Here is a 20,567-nt window from a genome sequence, read left to right on the forward strand (position 1 = left end):
ACCTGCACACTCCTTCTGTTGTGGACAAAAGGTCCTACTAATATCCACCTTAAACTCTCAGAAACCTTTATTCTGAAGAAATCTACATAATAAACAACAGATTCTACAACATATTCTTTAATCAAAATGCTGCTTTACCTCCAAGTATTCACATACATTTGGACATATTCATACATAAATAAAACAGTATAAAAAGCAATTCACAAAGCGAGAAGCAAGTTACCTTCTGGTATTACACCCGCCAAAAGAGAAGCGGAGAGCACGATAACTCGTATTAATTAGACCTCGGCTTACTATAAACTGTCTTCTTGTTAACTTCTAAACAATGTTTATACATAACAAAACAATTCAACAAATGATCGCTTTACATTAGAAAAAATCCTACGCGTTTCGGGACTCTAAGTCCCATCTTCAGGGAAGGTACCCTCTCCAATTTCAGCTAAAACACTGTCTTTAGATATCCAACACAGATTCACCAAAAGTCATTATATCAGCACCACTCTTTGCTGGCATGACGTAAAGCTGTCAGAAATGCAATTCTAATAAATAAATCCAGACTGGAGTCCCTGTACTCCATCATTCTCCAACTTTCAATGCTTAAGTGCCTTATGCCATGCCAGTTCTGGAAGCCATATGTGTCAACAGATGCAGGCTAACACTGAGGGACTATCTCATGTGGCTCATGTGTGAAAAGGCATACACTGCTGTGCTCAACACAGTTCTTGCTACTCAAGTGCAGTTGCCTGACGATATTGCCCACAAACCGGAAAGAGAAACTCTCTGGGAACACAACATTCCTCACCGTCCACCCGCTAAACTCACACTCTCATGACATCACAGACACATCAGGACCAGGTTCGCACACTTCGCACAAAAGGGACAGAAAGCAAAGATCACTCCTGGAAGCAATCAAGTAACACTCAAACAGGGCACATGTGCAGACACCGACCTAACAATTAACCGGCGACCTATGCAGAGGAATATGGGGGACATGTTTTGGAAGAAATCTCCATTGAATTAATGTGCCGAACTTAAAAGACAACATGTGCGCTGAAGCCTGCGCACAGCAGTTTGAGAAAAAACACACAACCGGTCACCCGCTGAACTCGGGCCCCGGCTCCTGCATGTCCAGTTGCCCTTGCGCTGCCTCCAGGCTCCCCAGCACTTAAGGGTCTGTATCTGCAACCCTACAGTCCCTTCTCTATGCACTTATGAGCCACCTGCTGAATGCACTTGTGAGCTAAACGCACTTCCCTCTTCCCCTACCCCCTGGCACTTCTCCCCTTCCATTTTTCCCGCACTTGCACGATCTAAATGACACAAGACCTAGTAAGATTGTTGTGTTGTCCTCCCTTTGTTTCCCCTCCGTGTCTTGTCGCACCTAGAAACACTTGTGTACAGGCGCGTTATAAATGCCACATCATATCATTTCAACAGGGGCTGGGTTACACAGGTGAGAGGCTTTGAAAGTCCTTTTATTCCCACCCGTTTTCAGTACAGGTCTGGTAACAGCCTTTGATGAATGTTCTGCTGTTTCCTAGCATACTGTGGGTCTGCAAACATGTCTTCCCTTTGCTGTGGTGAGTTATCTGTCTTTCTGGGAAGCTGGATGCTGCCTGATTGTGAATCTGTTAGTTGCATTATTTTTGCTTTTCTGTGCATCCGTTTGTTTTGCTGCTGTTATAACACATGCTGGGGGTTGCAGCCCTGTAAAAGACAAGAGAAAACTCTAGCCAGAAACAGTACTGGAAGCATTGGGCGATAGAAAGCAGTACCATTAATCTCATTCGGGGCACACATAAGGGGGGCAAGGACTGGGAGCCCCCGCTCCTAAGTGAGGCCGCTCACCCTGTCACAACAATACTTCTGTAACTAAAATTAGGTCATCTGTGGACAGATATGGCTTGATAGTCGGCAATATAATATTTTCTAACAAGCTGGAAATGAGACAACAGTTCATCCGTTGGCTATTCCCATACCACAGGCCTGCAAAGTTTAGGGCTTTGAGTCCAGAAGAAGCTGACTCATCACCAGTTATGTTATGATCTGTGCATAGTAAGTTCCAGGAAAGAGGGTGGTCGAGACTGTGGGTCAAGATAAGTCAATTTATTCTGGTAAGTGCACATGTACGTAGATGGGAGACACAGTGTAGGCCCTAAGGAAAAACCTGCCTGGGCCCACTACCCAGGAAATCTCCAACTGACACTGGGGGGAACACTGGAAACACAAATCTCCACACATTCCTCCTGCTTACCACCCACTCATGACATCTCAGTCACAGCAGGATCAGAGACCCATAAAATCCCTTCTCAAGCACTGTTAAGGATCTGATGTATATCACGGATCAATGCCCAAAAATGGCCACCTTGTTACTCTACTCACCCATCACCCAATCAGAAAATAAATGTGGCCAAACAGCCCCCTGCCCCCTAGCCTCCAGGAACTTACAAGGGTGGACTGGGAACCAAAAGAGGTCCTCGAAATAATGTTCAAAGTGGCCCCATATTACACATTTTTAACAGACCCAACACTTTTCCTATGGAAACATTTGGAAAGACCACACAAAAGAGGCCCAGGATGCAGAGGCCTACCGGGAAATCTCCAGAGTTCCCTTTGGGCCAGTCCACCCCTGGGAACTTACCAAAGAACAGGTACATATGGCCCGCACTAGAGTTTAAACTCTCCTCTCACAGATATTTCAACCCTCCCGATGTTTGCGCAGAGTACAGTGTTTCCATCAGCTGTAAGTTAGTTCCTTGTGTACACACCCAATGTGGTTCTGCCCCTTTAAGGGCACATGCAAGCGGTGGAGTGATGTTGCAATCCGCGGCTTTGCAGTATAAATAAAGTGGGCGTTCCCGGCTGCCGCAGAGCGACCGGGTAGACCAAACCGACTACAAATGTGTGCAGTGCCTTTGTATGCGGGAAGGGGCTCACGGGCAATCCGGATAAAACCGGAGACACATCACAGTGGCGACGAAGCGAGATCTCAACAACCCGGGCATGGCAGTGAAAGGCAGTGATTTTCTTTGATGATTTCACCGTTCCTGGATATCGCAGAGAGGGTAAGGGCCACGCGGTTTGGCCGCCATTTTGATTACATGCTCGGGAGGGTCACGGCTCTAGTTTAGAGTGCATGTGCGCCCACCCAGGCAGAATTCTTGGATTCCTTAGCAGGGGAACAGCTGATGCTGTACATTCTGTGCATTTTGAAGTGTTCTTTAACATTTTTACCTCGAGTATGAGGTGAGGAGCTGGGGGTGGCCTACAATTCCTTTGTCTGTTTCCCGGGGCCCAACCTGCTCAATTTCTGGAGCCACTGGAATGGTTAGGAAGCCCCTTGTCTGCAATATCCACCTGATCTGTGCACTTCTGAACTGGGGTGTACTGAGTGCATGCCTCGTGCCCCAATTTTTCACGTTTTGGACAGTTCCAAGAGGTGCCTAGGAGGGCATTTTAGGCTGTTTGCATGGTGGTGGTGGAGTCATCAGAAGATTAAAGGAGCAGTGCCTGACCAACATTGTCACACTCATCATCTGAGTGCAGGTCAGTGGGTGTGGCCCCATTTGGTTTGGGTGGGGTGCCTGTGCGCTCACTGCCATGCAGGATGCTAGCCAGGGTGCGGGAGCACCTCCTGTTACCCAAGCTCTGCTCGTGATGCGACAGCAGGGGCCACTTACGCCAATGCCCCAATTTGACATCTCGGCTGCCCCGTCCAGTCTGGGACTGAGATGGAAGATGTGGATAGACAGGCTGGACATGTATTTCAGAGCCGCAGGTGAAACCAACGATGACAGCAAGGTGGAGACCCTGTTGTATTCTGCAGGACCTGCAGTCTATAAGGTGTTTCAGTCTCTCCAGCCTCCCAATGCCAAATATGATGCATCCAAGTGCGCTTTAAGGGAGTACTTCATGCCACTTGCGAATGCTGACTATGAACGTTTCGTGATGTGCTCTGCCCGCCAGTAGGATGATGAAACATTGGCCAACTTTTACAGCAGGTTGCGCTGATTGTCTCTGCCATTTGCTTGGGACAATGCGGACAGGATGATCCGCAACCAGTTGATTCAAGGGTGCGTGTCATCTTGGAACTTAAGCACTGCCAGGAGGTGTCTGAGGTGAGGGCATCCAGAATGGAGGTGGTGGTGCGCCTAGGTAAAACAGAAGAGGTGTGCATAGTAGGCTGTGGTCAAGCGGGCAGGGGCGGGAGACGTCCAGGTGGCAACCAGCATGATTGCGGCACAAGAACAACAGACTCCTGCATGAAGGGTGGATATGACCTCCCTCACCCCACAGTGTGCCCAGCGCAAGGGAAATTGTGTTGCTGGTGTGGGGCATCAGATCACTATGCCCGGATGTGCAGAGCTCCAATGCCGTTCATGGTCCCGAGGGGACGAATATGAGGAGGAGGAGGAGGAGGAGAATGTCTTCTTAGTTTCGAGTGTTGGCGCTCTGCGGCCCAAGAACAGGAGACAGCCACAGTGTTTGGTACAAGTGAGCAAGTCCACGGTCCCGGTGCTGGTCGACACAGGGTCATCTGTGACTGTCATGGCGCGGGACCACTATGATGCCATGGAAAGTCTGCCAAAGCTACAGACTCCTAAAGCATGTATCTTTATGTTTGGAGGTGAGCAACCTATTCCACTTGATGGGGCGTTTGTGGCCAACGCAGCAATACCATGGTGAGCTGTACGACTGTGGAGGCACTCGGCATAGTGAGTTTTGCCTACTCCGTCTACGTGGAGGATGTGCAGGATCTCCTTGCGAAGTACAGTCGGCTGTTTGAGAGCATCAGCCACATGGCAGGTGATCTGGTGAGGCTCCACATTGATGAGTCCATCCAACCAATCGCTTTGAAGCATTGCTGGGTTCCGTTCCATCTGCGGGACTTGGCTGATAAAGAACTGGACAGCTTAGTCAAGTTGGACATCATTGAAAAGGTGGAAGGCCCGACACCCTGGATTTCTCCTATTGTCATCACCAGGAAACCCAAGCAGCCGGATTGGTGCGCATATGTGTGGACATGTGGCTCCCAAACAAAGCCATCAAAGGGAGCGCCATACTACGCCCACCGTAGATGACATCATAGCTGAGCTACAAGGAGCCCGGTTCTTCTCTAAACTGGACTTGAGGGCTGGATATCATCAGGTGGTGCTGTACCCCGAGTCATGGTACATAACGACATTCACCACGCACTGCGGTCTCTACCGCTACAAGTGCCTGAGCTTTGGGGTGTCGTCTGCGGCTGAGGTTTCCCAGTACATTATCCGCGGTGCCCTTGCTGAATTCAGGGAGTGTTAAACATAAGCAATGACATCTTGGTGTTTGCGCGGTTGAAGGCAGAGCACCTGGGCAGGCTTGCAAGGACACTCGAGCGACTTCAATCCCTAGGACTGACACTGCACAGGTACAAGCGTAAAATTCCTGAAAACTACGATCGAGTTCTTTGGCTAGTGTTCAAGGAAGGGGGTGTGTCACTGGACCCTCGAAAAGTGAAGGACATTGTGGAGGCACGACCCCCTGAGAACGTGTCGGAAGTCAGGAGCTTTTTGGGAATGGTCACAAATTGTGGCCGCTTCATCAAGAACCTTGCGTCCCAGTCGGAGCCACTGCGGGCTCTGAATAAAAAAGATGTTGCCTGGCAGTGGGGACCCTTGGAGCAGGCCATGTTTTAAGACTTCAAAGGGGCTCTGACAGCGGAGGACACCAAGGCCTTCTATGACCCGTCCCTTCAATCAGAAATCGTGGTCGATGCCAGTCCATTTGTCTCAGTGCAGTGCTCACTCAGACCGATTCCGACTCGGAGGTCCGGCCAGTCGCTTATGCCAGCAAGGCGTTGTCAGAGACGGAGCAAAGGTACTCTTAAATTGAGAGAGGCCTTGGCGGTCCTGTGGGGATGTCGTCACTTCCAGCTTTATGTCCTGAGAAGGCCGGTGACGGTGGTCACGGATCAGAAGCCCCTCCTGCCAATACTGGCGGGGTCATCCTTGAAGCTGCCGGCAACGATTAAGAGGTGGATGCTGGCCCTGCTGGAGTATGGTGTATCCCTGGTATATCGGCCAGGCAACAACAATACGGCCGATTATCTGTCCAGACACCCGCGGGGGAAGACAGAGGGGCGGAATAACATCAGTGCGGAGGAGGCCGATGAACATGTCAGGCTAGTGGTGAAGGCAGCAACTCCTAACTCTGTGCCGATCTATGATCTGGAACAGGTGGCAGTGGAGGACAAGTGTTTCATCATCCTGAAGGCGGCTCTACAACAAGGCTCATGGAAATTTGTAGTGGAGACATTGGCTCTGAGGACCCAGGAAGCAAATTCCGCGCTTGAACAGCTATGGAGGGTCAAGGATGAGCTGGCATTCTCCGAGTCAGGACTGTTGCTCAGGGGTGACCGAATTGTGATCCCGCAGGTGAAGGTCATTCAGGTGAGTGAACTGGCACACCAAGGGCATCAATGTACTGCCAAGGCCCACCTACGACAGAAGGTGTGGTTTCCGGATCTGGAAAGGCAGGTCAAGGAGTTTGTGGCACCCTGTGTGTGGTTCCAGGCGGCATCCCCGACTCAGCAGGAACCCATCATAGAGACCATACTGAGAGGTACCAAGCCCTTGGAGATCGTCCACGCCGACTTCGGGTCCACGGGCCGGGACACACATTTCCTCATGGATTAATGCTCCAGGTATCGGGGGGTGGAGTTCATCGAGTCAGTGGCCTTCGAGAACATTGCTGCCACGATGGAGAAAATCTTTGCCACACACAGACTGCCCCAAGGGCTGAGCTCGGACAGTGGTCCGCCCTTCCAAGGGGATAGCTTCGCCCAGTTGATGGAGGAGTATGGGGTCCATCATCGCAAGATCACGCATCTGTGGCCGTGGGCAAACGGTGAGGCGGAATACTTCTTTAGAACACTAAACAAAGTTTTCTGCATCGCTCAGAGCCAGCAGTACAGTCTGCCGAGGGCCCTATACCAGTTCTTACAGGAGTACCGGGCCACTCCACAAACATCCACGGGTGTGGCTCCGGCTGAAGCAATGTTAAAGCGGTGTCCGAGGGGCCACATCCCGGAAGTAGGAGAAAGAGAACCAGCGGTCATCAACAACAAGCAGGTGGAAAGGGAGAAGAGAATCAGGACTGAGAAGGAGAATATCAGAAGAGTACTCCACACCCAGCAGTTCATCCCCGGTGATTAAGTACTCGTCAAGAATCGACATCCGCAGGGAAAGCTATCATTGACATACAAGCCTGGTCTGCTGACGTGGTAGCAGTGCACATTTCCATGGTAACAGCATCGGATGGGACTGCCTCTGCCACCCGCAACACCAGTTTCTTCAAGAAACTTGGAGAAGTCAGGACGGAAGCATTGCAGAAAAGGGACGTGAATTATCTACCGGATGAAGGCGGTGGCCTGGCCCATCCGCCAAGCTCCCCGGCTCGGGAGAGCTCAGGTGAGGAGGGCCGATCCGAGAGGCGGGCATGGGATATCCCCAGAGGGTTGGGAGGGGGAGGCCTGCCCACCTGAGTGATTATGTTCTGGACCCCTGAACTGGTGGGACCACCCAGTGGACTGGACTTTACGCATGGGATTGGGGTGGCTGTGACTGAAGGGGTCTGTTTCTTTGTGTCCAGTGTGTTCCTTTATTGTGTGTGTAGTTAACCTCTGTTCTTAATTTGTTATGAAAAAGGAGGAGTGTGGTGCTGCCCCTTTAAGGGCACATGCACGCGGCGGAGTGACGTTGCACTCCGCCACGTGCAGTATAAATAAATTGGGCATTCCCTGCCGCGCAGAGCGACGGGGTAGACCGAACCGACTACAAGTGTGTGCAGTGTTTTTGTACGTGGGAGGGGGCTCATAGGCACTCCGGATGTAACCAGAGACAAATCACACCCAAGAGTCACCTTGCTCTTCATTTTTAATGCACAGAGACGCCCTAGGGTTTGGGGAACATTGGGATATACAGAAGGAATTCACATAAGAGCCCAGCACTGGCTTAAGAGGGGCCCTGTCTTCACAATACCACTATAACCCCCAAAGGAAAGTGGCGGGGGGTGGCTCCCAGCAGGATTGGACTGGTAACCAAAGAGGCACTGGAATTATTTTTTTAAATGACCCACTATTATAATGTGCAAGCAAAATAGTGTATTTTGTGTGTGCTGCATACAGCAATATAAATAAGTGCCTTTAGAAAAGAGGCCCATGGTGCCGAGCTGCATCGGGAGATTCACTGACTTCCCTGTAGGCCAGTCCGCCACTGGCTCCCAGGAGAGCAGGCTCAGGTACTGCTCTTAGTTGGGAACTTATAAATTAAAGCCCACTCTCCCTTAGGAGTATTTTCCGTGCCACCCAGCTATCCTACCTGTAGGCAAGGGCAAGGTGTTCGTGATCATTGCATTTTCCTGCTTTGCAGCATGCTACTGGGCCTGAAAGCACACAGAGGCAGCATGTTGGTGCTATATAAAACACCAAAACAAACTTCAAACGTCCGCCCTCTAGACTAGCCATCAAGCTGTCACTCATTTGCAAGCCAGTGCCCTTATTTGCAGCTCCTCATTCCGGAAACCTGAGAAACAGGACAGCTACTATGAACAATTACAAAGATGTGTGTTAAATGTGTCCATATTCCGTGTGAGTCGACTTTATTGCCACCAGCTGCAATGCGGGGCTTCAATCAAGTCACTGTCCTATCACGTCCGCAGCTGACCTGGACAGGCGTGGCACGTGAACCGCCTCAGGAAGTCACGCAAGGGCTACAAGTCGATTGACGCGTGTGTTATGACGTGTTTAAATTTCAAGGAGATAGAAGACTGTATCTGAATGATGCCTACCGCTCCAGCGTCGCGTCGACGTTGAGAACCGTGAGACGCAGACATATTACTTCCTGTGCATCGGTCAGAAAAAAGCATACCATGCAAAATGGGTTTCCGTTATGAATAATGCAGCTTCTAATTTTTCGCTGACACTTGAGAGCCTTGGGGCAGAAAGTATGAATAGCTTCTCCCGTTAGGTTTCAACCGACTTGGAATCATGCAGAAATACAAAATAGAATTAGCCGTGGCATACTGTGTCAACCAGGCCTGGCTGAAGATGTGTGGGGGCCCATTTCAACATGATGGTTGGGGCCACCCTGCTGAGAGTGAAAACAGTCTGATGCATCATGGGGCGCATACATTACAATGGGGACAAAGATATGGTTAATAGCCGCTGATTATCACCATAAGCAGGGACATCATTTCACCGAAATGCCAGAGGTAGCAGAAGTGACATCACGTGGCCTTTGACCCCGTGATGACATCAGAGGCAGTGAGGTAATTTGACCCCACCCCATGTGACATCACAGGAAGTGATGGCAAATGATCTTCAGATTTTTTAGATGCATCTAGCACCCGTGTTTCCAGGTGCTCTCATTTCAGACAGATGTAAGAACCGAGGCACAGAGTGAGGCATGGTTTGTCCACCATTATACGTTTGGGGAATGCCACTTTCTAGATTCGACGTGGGGTCTATATATAAAACATACACAATGCAGTATTTCTAAAAGGGACACCGAAATCTGTAATGCAGGCTACATCTAGTGTATGAAACATCTATAGATCTATGGCCACAAAAGTATGTGTTATCTGTGGCGTTTCTGTGTTTAACAAGCCAAAAACACACGGACGTGGGGAGGCGTGCGCTGCTGTTTAACTAGGAGAAAAATGCTGCACGAGCAAGGCCTGAAAAGTAAATCATTGACCAGGATTTAGTATCAACAAAATTCCCTCTTTATAAATGTGTATATGATTCAGCTACCACTACGGTAGAAGAAACCTATTAGACTGGTCTGCATGCACAGCGGGGAGTGCACCTGATAAGAGGGCAGTGCACCTGATAATGTTATCTTTGCTGGTGTATATATAGTACCTGAGAAAGGTTCTTTCAATATACCCAAGACCCCCCCATAGTTTTTATTATCTAAGCGTAATACTGGGAGCCAGAGGACTTTAAAAAAAAACATTAAATATGATATCATTGCTGCACACATAAATTCATAGCACCACACAGTTATTTAAAAGTGAAAACACCCACAAGTTGTTTCTCACTCGGGGACTCACTGGCAGACTTCAAGGCGTGCACTGCACACTACCCCTTTGTCAGACCCAGTGGTGCCCAATGGCATAGCACAACATTTGGCAGATCCCCTGCGAGCCATGCTGTGGATCCTCCCTCCCACCCCCAACCTCCTTAACAAAGCACAGGGCACGCGGCCACACCCCGGCTCGGTCCGGATCACCACATGTGCGCAATGTCCATAATGATTATGCCGCTGCAGGGGCATGCACTACTGCAAGTGGAAGAAGTAAATATGTTTTTCAATCAAAGCTGAAATCATTAACGTAACATAGAGACCCACCATTTGAGTTGTTTTTTGGGAGGGTGTAAATATTTGCCACAAGTATGTGATTGCAACTGAGCATGGCTCGGGAGCCCGAACCAACGGAAATGGGTTGGGGGAGGGCCCAGGGGTATTCTCCTCCCTCTCCAGAGTAAATGTTTTGAAAAATTGGTTAAAATGGTGCATTACACAGCACACTTTCTGGGAAAACGTGGGTAAAAGGCCAACAATCGGTTTTGTAGGGTAAATCATGAAAAAAAGTACAATAGATGCAAGTCACCAAAAGTGCACAGGGCATTTCCCAATGCATTATCATGCCGGTCCCTGCAATGTATGCCAGTATAAAAAACATTTGTATGCTGGCTGTGCCCATACATTTCGATGCTGGCTCCACCAACATATGCTAGTATACCCATATGAAACCATACTTATGTTCGATTTAAGACGTTTTTCTATAGTGTCATTACTGGCACTGGGCACAAAACTGACTCTGCCAATATATGCCAGTACTCCTATATAAATACATACTCCTGTTGGTTTGGCCATTAAAAGTGACATGCCAAAATAGGAAAACCTGTCCAAACTGGTTCTAATTAAGCCAGTCTACACCCATAAGAACACGTATCTTGCTTGATTCATCATATATGCTCAGTTAATAAAATGTCATGCTACAGTGAAGAATATATAGCCCACTACACCAAAACATCAGTCTATCGAGGTAACACTACATATTATGCTTGCTCTTTTAAAGATGCTGAGTAATAAATGTCATGCCACAGTAAGCAATGGCTAGATTGACTGCACCAAAATTCCAGTCTAGCCAGGGTATGGCACACATGAACTTGCCATTGGTCAAAAATACCAGTAAAACATGGAAAGTCAATAAAGGATGTGGCAAAAATGCTCCAGTGATCCTCAGTCTCCTTACACACACACATGCATCCCCTTTCACCCACCGGTCACTCACCCATATATCTCCTGTCTCACTCACTCACACTGGATTCACCATGCAGGCACACATCAAACCACCCCACTGAGAACATTCAAACACACACTACCACATGTATGCTCATTCACCCACCAATCACTCACTCACACCTTCTCTTCCATGCACTCATTGATTGCTTTCTCTACACAGGCACACACCCAGCTACCGAGAACATTCAAAAACACACATCACATCACTTCTCATTCACTCACGAGTCACTCAATCATACATCTTTTTTTACCTCCACCCATTGCATTTTCTACACAGGCGCAGCACACAAACCGAGAACATTCAAATTCCCACGATCAAACTCATACTCATTCACCCACCAGTCACTCATACACACATTCTCTTACATCCACTCATTGCATTCTTTACACAGGCACACACCCATGCACTCATTGCATTCTCTACACAGGCACACACCCACCCACCCAGAACATTCAAAAACAGACATCACGTCACTTCTCATTCACCCGGCAATCACTCACACCTTCTCTTCCATCCACTCATTGCATTCGCTAGACAGGCACACACCCACCCAGAACACTCAAAAACACACATCACATCACTTCTCATTCACCCACCATTCACATACATACATCTGACATGCATTTCACACATGCAAAACACACATCATATTACTACAACAAAAAGTCTTCTTACCTTCCAGGCCCCCTTGGCTCCTCTGTGCTGCTCACAAACAGGAACCAGGAAGCTGCAAGAGCTTCCTGGTTACTGTATGTAAGTTGCAAGGAAGCAGAGGGAGAAGGGGGTGGAGCTGAACGTGGCATGTGGCATTTACTGGGCACCCATTTTTTGTGTGCAAAAAGATCCTTAAAAAAAAAAAATGGGGTCGCAAGGGAGTTCCCAGGGGTTGCAACGGTGGCCCCTAGGGGTCGTAGTTGCGATCCCTGGCAACCCCCAAATGACGTCCCTGACCAGAAGGCCAGCCAGCAGGGAGAGTAAACACTAAATAGCTCTAAACCCTTCTTTGTCAGCAAGGGGCTGATATGAAGGAACCAGTGTTAGAAGCCAATGAGGTGATGACAAGGGACATCATTTGGGGGGTCCAGGGGTCACCAGCGGTCGCAGAAAAAGGATACTCCTTGTGTAGCGGGGGCCCTCGCGGTACAGGGGGACCCCACCACACCAGGTCTGGTGGGTCTTCGGCCCAGTCCTCACCCATCAGGGTGAAGGCTGGGCCGGGGAGGTGCTGAGTAGGGGTTGGCGTACGAGATGACTGTGACATGTGGAACATATCACATGCCATGTTCAGCTACAACCCCTTCTCCCTCGGCTTCCTTGCAGCACACATACAGGAACAAGGAAGCACTCACAGCTTCCTGGTTCCTGTTTGTGAGCAGCACAGAAGACCCAAGTGTGGCCTGGAAGGACAGACCGAAGCTGAAAGAAAAAGTTAAGAAAGCTTTTTTTAAAAATATGTGTGTTTTGCATATGTGAAGTGCGTTCCAGATGTATGTATGTGAATGGTGGGTGAATGAGAAGTAATGTGATGTGTGTTTTTGAATGTTCTTTGTGGGTGGGTGGGTGGTTGTGTGTGTGCCTCTATAGAGAATGCAATGAGTTGATGTAAGCGATGATGTGAGTGACTGGTGGGTAAATGAGTATGAATGTGATGCTGTGTTTTTGAATGTTCTGGGTTTGGTGGGTGTGTGCCTGTTGTAGGCCCAGGGATGGTCGCGCCGGGACACTTAATAAGGATGCGAGATGTCTTTAGTGGATGGTGGGGAGTGACTGCCTGTGGAGGGGAAGACCTCCCCCTTTTATTGACAGCGGTGCACGGGGTCACCTGACATGGTGCCCGCGCGCACCGTAACACTATAGAGAATGCTATGAGGGGATGTAAGAAAAGGTAAGAAAAGGTATGAGTGAGTGACTGGTGGGTGAATTAGTATGAATGTGATGGTGAGTTTTTGAATGTTGTGGGTGGGTGGGTGTGCGTGTGTAGAGAATGCAATGGGTGCGTGTAAGAGAAAGGTTTGAGTGAGGGACTGGTGGGTGAATGAGAAGTGATGTGATGTGCGTTTTTGAATGTTCTGTGTGGGTGGGTGGGAGCCTGTGTAGAGAATGCAATGGGTGGAGGTAAGAAAAAGTGTATGAGTGAGTGATTGGTGGGTGAATGAGTATGAATGTCATAGTGTGTTTTCTAATGTTCTGGGTGGGGCTGTGTGTGTTCTGTGTGTTGAATGCAGTGTAAATGAATGTGAGAGGGGATGTATGGGTGAGTGACCGGTGGGTGAAAGAGGATGCATGTGTGCATGGGTGTGCAAGGCCCTGGGAGACTGGGGATCACTGGAACATTTTTGCCACATCCTTTATTGCATTTGCATGTTCTACTGGCATTTTAGGGCAGAGCCAAATTGATGTGTGTCATTGCCTGGCTAGACTGGCATTTTGGTGCAGTCAGTCTAGCCATTGCTTACTGTGGCATGACATGTATTACTCAGCATCTTTAAAAAAGCAAGGATGAGAAGTAGTGCTACCTCACTAGGTTGGTGTAACGGCTTGTATATTTTTTTTACTGTAGCATGACTTTTTATTAACTGTGAATCTATGATGAATCAAGCATGATATGTGTTCTTATGGGTGTAGACTGGCTTACATTTGAACCAGTTTGGACAGGTTTTCATATTGTGACATGTCACTTTTAATGGCCAAACCAACAGGAGAATGTTCTTACATAGGAGTACTGGCATATATTAGCAGAGCCAGTTTTGTGCCCAGTGCCAGTAATTATACTATTTCAAAAATCTTAAAGCGAACATACGTATGGTCTTATATGGGAATACTAGCATATGTTGGTGGCGCCAGCATGGAAATGTTTTTTATACTGACATATATTGCAGGGACCGGCATGATATTGTACAATAATGCATTGGGAAATGCTCTGTGCCCTTTTGGTGACTTGCATCTATTGTACTTTTATTCATGATTTACCCCACACCCTACAAAACCGAGTGTTGGCCTTTTACTCAAATTGTCCCTTTACCCAAATGTTCACAGAAAGTGTGCTGTGTAATGCACCATGTCAACCCATTATTCAAAACATTTTCTCAGGGGAGGGAGAAGAATCCCCCTGACCCCTCCAAACCCACTTTCGTTAGATCAGGCTCCTTCCCAGCGCTCGGTTGCAATCGCATACTTCTGCCAAATATTTACCGCCTCCAAAAAAACAACTCAGTGGCTGGCATATTTGTGGACCAGGCACCACCCCCTTCTTTCTACACTACGTGAAACATTTAAGCTTTGATTAAAAAACAGTCTTTTTACATCTGACCTCAACTGCGATCAAATCGTTCCTTTTGGAAGCTGCTCATTTATTACTTCCCTGGGCTTCGAATTAACAGACCCCTCCAATTATATCAAGTCAGAGTGGGCCTCTTGGTAGACTGTAAATATGCCGGACAAGGATAAGAACCCCAACAAGCCATCGTTCGAGGCAATATTAAGAGGCAGTGAGAATACGACATCACTTGTCTCGGGAGGATAGCTTAGGGGCAACACGCTCGCCTTGGAAACAAGACAATGTGCAGCAACACAGGTTTGAACACCGGGTCCGCGCTTAGAAACCTCTGGGTATTAAGTGCGTTATAAATAACCAATTACAATTGCTTGAAAGGGAGTCAGGATGTGAGGATCAGCAAGGCAAACAGCCAGATAAAAGTAACCTTTGATTGGGTACATCATTCATCTCAAAGGCACATTGAATTTCTGGGCAATTTGATCAAAGATAGAAAGCTGGCACAGAGGCCCTCACCATTCCCAGTTAAAATGACTCAAAATAAAAACAAGTAACAGTCAAACCCTCACAAATACGAGGTGTGGATCATTGGCTCATGGAACACCTGGGGCTTTAAACATTTGTTTAGCAATGATCAACTACGCAGTGACAGTTTTGACATGCTCTGCCTCCAGAAAAGTTGGCAACAACGCTCTCAGTTGGCGGAGGGATACACTATCTTTCTTACACCGGCTTACAGGGACTTAGAGGCAGGCTGGCTTCAGGCCTTTCGACATTAGTGAAAATTGGGGCTGAGTTGGTATTGGTGGCTGAAGGAGCTCTGAATCACTTCATGCAATTTCTAGTATTACAAAGTGAACGGCCAGCTCCTAATCCTAAGAAAACGATTCTTATCGTAAATGTTTATTGGAACCCTGTGGCTATTAACACGGATTACTTTATTGATTCAGTCAGTGAAGTCATTGATGAAGGTTATGCTGAATTTGATGACCCAGTCATATGTTACTTGAATATCTCCTGTGTTGATATGCTAGCGGGGTGTACTAAGGATGTGAAGGGGGCTCTTCTTAAAGATGTCATGTAAATGAGACAATGGTTGAATGCCATCCGGGCCAGAGACCTGCATATGCTGAATGGGCATGCAGTGGGTGACATCCAAGGCACTCCGACTTCTTCTAGAGTTCTGGACTATTTTTATGTCTCACATGAGCTGGTAGACAAATTAAATCTACGGGAGTGTGGAAGAGGCCATGTAGTACCATGTATTATTAAAATTGACCTGCTGTTTGGGTGGGAGGCAACAAAAAAAGTGCTGGCACTTTACACTGGACATGACACTAGGCAGGAATCGTTTACGTACGAGTCCATCTGACGTGGTGCATTTTATTAATGGTTTTAATGAAAAGATGATAAATGACGGTCGAGACACCAATTGTGCAACGCTATTGTTAGAATTTGGTGCAAAACAAGGGAAGAAGAACAAACAGAATTTCTCTCCAAGGCATATTCTACCACAAGGTACTCCTGGGAAAACAAATCTGAGAAGGGATCTTTGGCTATCAATCAAAGGGAAGATGAACAAACATTTCTGATAGCTATAAAAATGAAACAGAGATATAAGAATTGCCAATTGTTTCAGAGTGATTCGGGATCGATGTTAAAAACAATCCATTTTATAACAGCTGGGGGTGGGCCAAGTGTCCTTCGTGACCAATCCAGAAGGGGTGAAAAGAAAGTTGTGGCAGCAAGATTGGATCATGGCGCTGGAAGCAAAAAAAAAAGTTATCGATTATTCGATGGCCTGAAGCAGGAAACAAAGGCACTCAACTGTCTCCCAAAATACTTGATTACATTCCCTTGCCCGAGATTTAGATATGGTTTCTTAAGATTCAGGTTAAACCTCTACCCAACAAGGCAAATCACATGGCTCTATAAACAATCTGAGAACGATGTTAGTTGCAGATATTTTGGTGTGGAGGGAGAGATAGAATCTTTGAAACATGTCACTCATTTTAGCACAGGCCTCACAGCCCTTAGGACCAGCTGTATAGGGAGATTTATAGAAAGGGGAAAAACCTACAGTGCAGAGGAATGGTGGGTTATTTTGTTGTTGGAAGAGAACTTTTTCAATGATCTTTGCATTGGTCAAATCTCTCAGGGAATTGTTTCATTGCTTCTCGTCTGTGTGAGGATGCTAGAAAATTAGCAATTGGACCTCCCAATGGTCCTTAAGCAAGTAGTCCATTGGAAATCTGTAATTTGATGTGATTTTATTTTTTGAAAGCATGTAATCAATTAAACATCTGTAATTTCCTGTGATGTCATCAGGGGGTCAAGGATCATGAGATGTCACTTCCACTACCCGTGGCAATTTGGTGAAATGACATCCCAGGTGATAACGCTTTTGTATATCGCTTAGGAAGAGAAAACACAGCTTGTAATACAAGTGCTGCAAAGCTCACATTTTAAGCCCCAGAACGAAAATAGAGAAATTAATATGTCGCTGTGTTACAAGAATGCTGACTGACAACATGGGGGTAGTTGCTGGCAATCGTCCGCCCCCGCCAATCCCCCCAGGGTTGAGGCCCCTTTGTTTTGAAATGGTTCAAAGGACCTGACACTGACCCTGGCATTGTCAACATATTGCTAGAGGCTCGTAAAAGAGAAAAAAAGAAAACTGTCAATTAACCTAACACGGCCCTGAGCAAGTGGATAGGCTCTTATCTGGTAGGTAATATGGAGTTTGCCACGACTTTGTGTATTATACACATGGAGCAGGGTGCAGCAAGGCAGGACTCCGGAGTGGGCACTGTTGTTACAGGTGCAATCAGATAGTTACTTAGGCGACAGACCCCAGGGAAGGCGTCCACCATCTCCAAGATTCCATTGTGTCTGACCCCATCCATCAGACCAGAACCCTGACACAGAGCCATTCTACATTCCACTCACAGCATTCCACTAGCACTCAGCACACCAGGCCCACAGACCAGAGTATACCCGGCACATAGCAGGGTGCCACACTTTGGACAATTCAAGAGGTGGTCTCTGTGTCTCTTGCGTCGAACGGGATTAGGCTGCTGCACACACAGCTATGCCTTGCGGGATTCATGCAGAGTTTTCCACCCCCAGGATAGAGAGTACCCCTTCTACTGCCCCACGCATGCTGCCTACTCCAGCGTAACTATATAAATCTCTCCCAGACCTTCATATAAACAGTGTCTTGTGTACTAAGATAGGCGAGATTGCCATATCAGACTACTCAGGGGTCTCCTTGGTTTAGACACGGCTCATTACAAGTAATTCCAGTAGGATACTGGGGGACTACGTTACTGTCTCCGCAGCCCGATATCTCAGTATTATCGAGATATTACGGGTGGCGTAGATGCTGATAAATGCTGCAATCCGGTACAGCCGTTAAATGCCGCATTCACCGGCACCCTTTTAACCGATGCCAGTGATTGCAGCAATTTTCCGCCAGTAGCGGCCTGAACCACCGGTAGGTCAGGCCTGCTGGTAGATCACAGCCCCTACCGGCAGACTTGGAGTTTGCCAGTCCGGAAAGGTGCCAGTACACGTTTTTACTGGCACCTTATTTCCGGTTTGGCAAACTCATAATGAGCGGATTTGACGTTTGTTTTCTTCATAAAGCTGACATGCTGACGGTCTGGGATACACTAATGGCGTCCCTTAGGAGGTAAATCCTCAGCTTTTCCACCCACTCAAAAACGCAGCGGAGGATCAAAATTCTGTCCCTGAGAAAGAAGGAGGTGATGGATGCCTGGACTAAGGATCATGCCGATAAGCTGAAGATACAGAGACTAAAAGGGGACTTACATTGTTTTTTTTTTTAAAATGTTCAGGAAGAGAAGGCAGTCTGTCAGTCTAGGGATTTCTACTGGTAGCAAGGGAATAGGCGTGGAAGGCTTTTGGAAAATAAACTGTCCACACCACAAAGCTAAGCGCCTGCCCAAAACAGTCTGTGCTCAATGTCTTTTTGACACACTCTGCCTGTCTTCACGTGCAGAGGTGGATAGGGAGGACGTGGATGACACGAGTGAGGTGGAGGAGGTCAGGGAGGCAATTGCATAGTGCCAGGTGTAGGCAGTTGTGGCAATGCATACTGCCAGGTGTAGGCAGTTGTGGCAATGCATACTGCCAGATGTAGGCAGTTGTGGCAATGCATACTGCCAGATGTAGGCAGTTGTGGCAATGCATACTGCCAGGTGTCCGGGGCCAGATGGTTTGGATGAGTTTTTAAAGGAGCATACCAATGTGTTAGCCCAGTTCCTTGATCACCTATTGTGCCTGTATCAAACAGCCCATTAAAGGGCAAACTTTAGCCAGGTCCATGGGAGCAGCTAATGAAAATGCTCTGATAAGGTAAATATTCCTGCTTTTGTTGCAGTGAATACTGACTGCCCCCCACATGTACAGGGTGTATGCCCACAATGTCAAGAAATTCGGTCTACACCACTCATTGTAGATTAGTGCAAGGCACACCCGCTGGAGATGCATGAAGCGTTTTGTAGCTGGCACGGGTATTGCCACTTTATAGGCCAAGGGAGGTGTTGTTATCGCGGGATAATGACCCACCCCACGTTGGGGAAGGGTTGTTATCCCAAGTGATAATGACCCCTTGTGATGTTTGTAAGGCTATTAGCACATGGTGGCAGTAGCAATACATGTTTTGGAGTTTTCGTGGTGAAGTAAAAAATGGTGCTTTAAGAGTGAGTGAATTAAATAGACAAACTGCGTTAGTAAATTAAATGTGGTGTTATTTTGTAGTATTTAAACAATATGTTTGTCTTCATAAGTTAAGCATTTTAATTGCAACTTGGTTGAACTGGAACAGGTTTAACTTGAGCATGTATGGGGTGTCATGTAAAAGTAATCTGTTTCTCTACAGGAAAATGAAAGAATTGTCCAGTGTTTTATCTTTCTTGTGTTAAGTAGCATTGTGTTGAAACAAATCATGCCTGGAAATTGCATTGTTGTTTCACTGTCTGCTGTGAAAGACAGAATGTTCAGAAGGCAGTCAATACCAGTAGTTATTGACTGTGCTCAAACATTCTGATTGGCTGAGAGGAAGTCAATAACCACCACCACGTGCTAATATATCATAACAGACTAAATGGAATGTGTCGAAGAAAACAAGCTTCAGGAATACAGAACATGACAGTGCAGAAGCAGAGGCTGAGTGAACATTTAGAAGAGAGCATTCTAATGAGGCACATGGCTCTAATTTAAAAATATTTCTATGTAACCTGCCAAGGAGCAGATGGTGATATAAATGTTTAGATCTTGACAGCTCTGTAATCATCATTAAATAAATAGTCTGTAAATAATAGCTAGTATTTCTCTTGGGGTTCGGAAGGGACGAGGGATATGATATGATAGTTTATTTATATAGCGCCTATACACAATGTGTTTCCAAGCGGATAGGGAAATCTCCAGGTTGGTGCAACAAAACCAGGGATTAAGGCCTGGGCCTGGCATAGACAGGCCTCTGTAGCCCTACCTTTGATTGAATTTGAATTCCAAAAGTTTAAATATAAGTTGAAGAATAGGGAAACAGACAAAAAATACCAGAAACAATGCATCCTCTTGGAAAACGTGTTCTGAATGACACCCTGGAGTATTGTGGACCACCCTTCACTGGTCTTCTTTCCTCTCTTAGATCAGACCCACGCCTGCAACTGTAGTGAGATTTTTAGACAGCACATTAGGCTGAGAAGGGGGGTGGGGGAGAGAAAGGGGTGGCTGGTCTGTGGGGCTTAATGGGACATGTCATTGCTGCCCCTTCATATGTAAAAGGCTGTAGGTTGGTACATGGGAGTAAGTTGGACCTGCAGTTGTGTTTTGTGCAACAGAATTGTCTTTATGAATTATTCCCCAAACAGAACGCTTCGTTGTGGGCTAGGAGATTCCAACCGTTGCTGAC

Source organism: Ambystoma mexicanum, chromosome 2q, assembly GCF_040938575.1.
Source record: "Ambystoma mexicanum isolate Mex_15411 chromosome 2q, UKY_AmexF1_1, whole genome shotgun sequence".
In the NCBI taxonomy this organism is placed as follows: Eukaryota; Metazoa; Chordata; class Amphibia; order Caudata; family Ambystomatidae; genus Ambystoma; species Ambystoma mexicanum.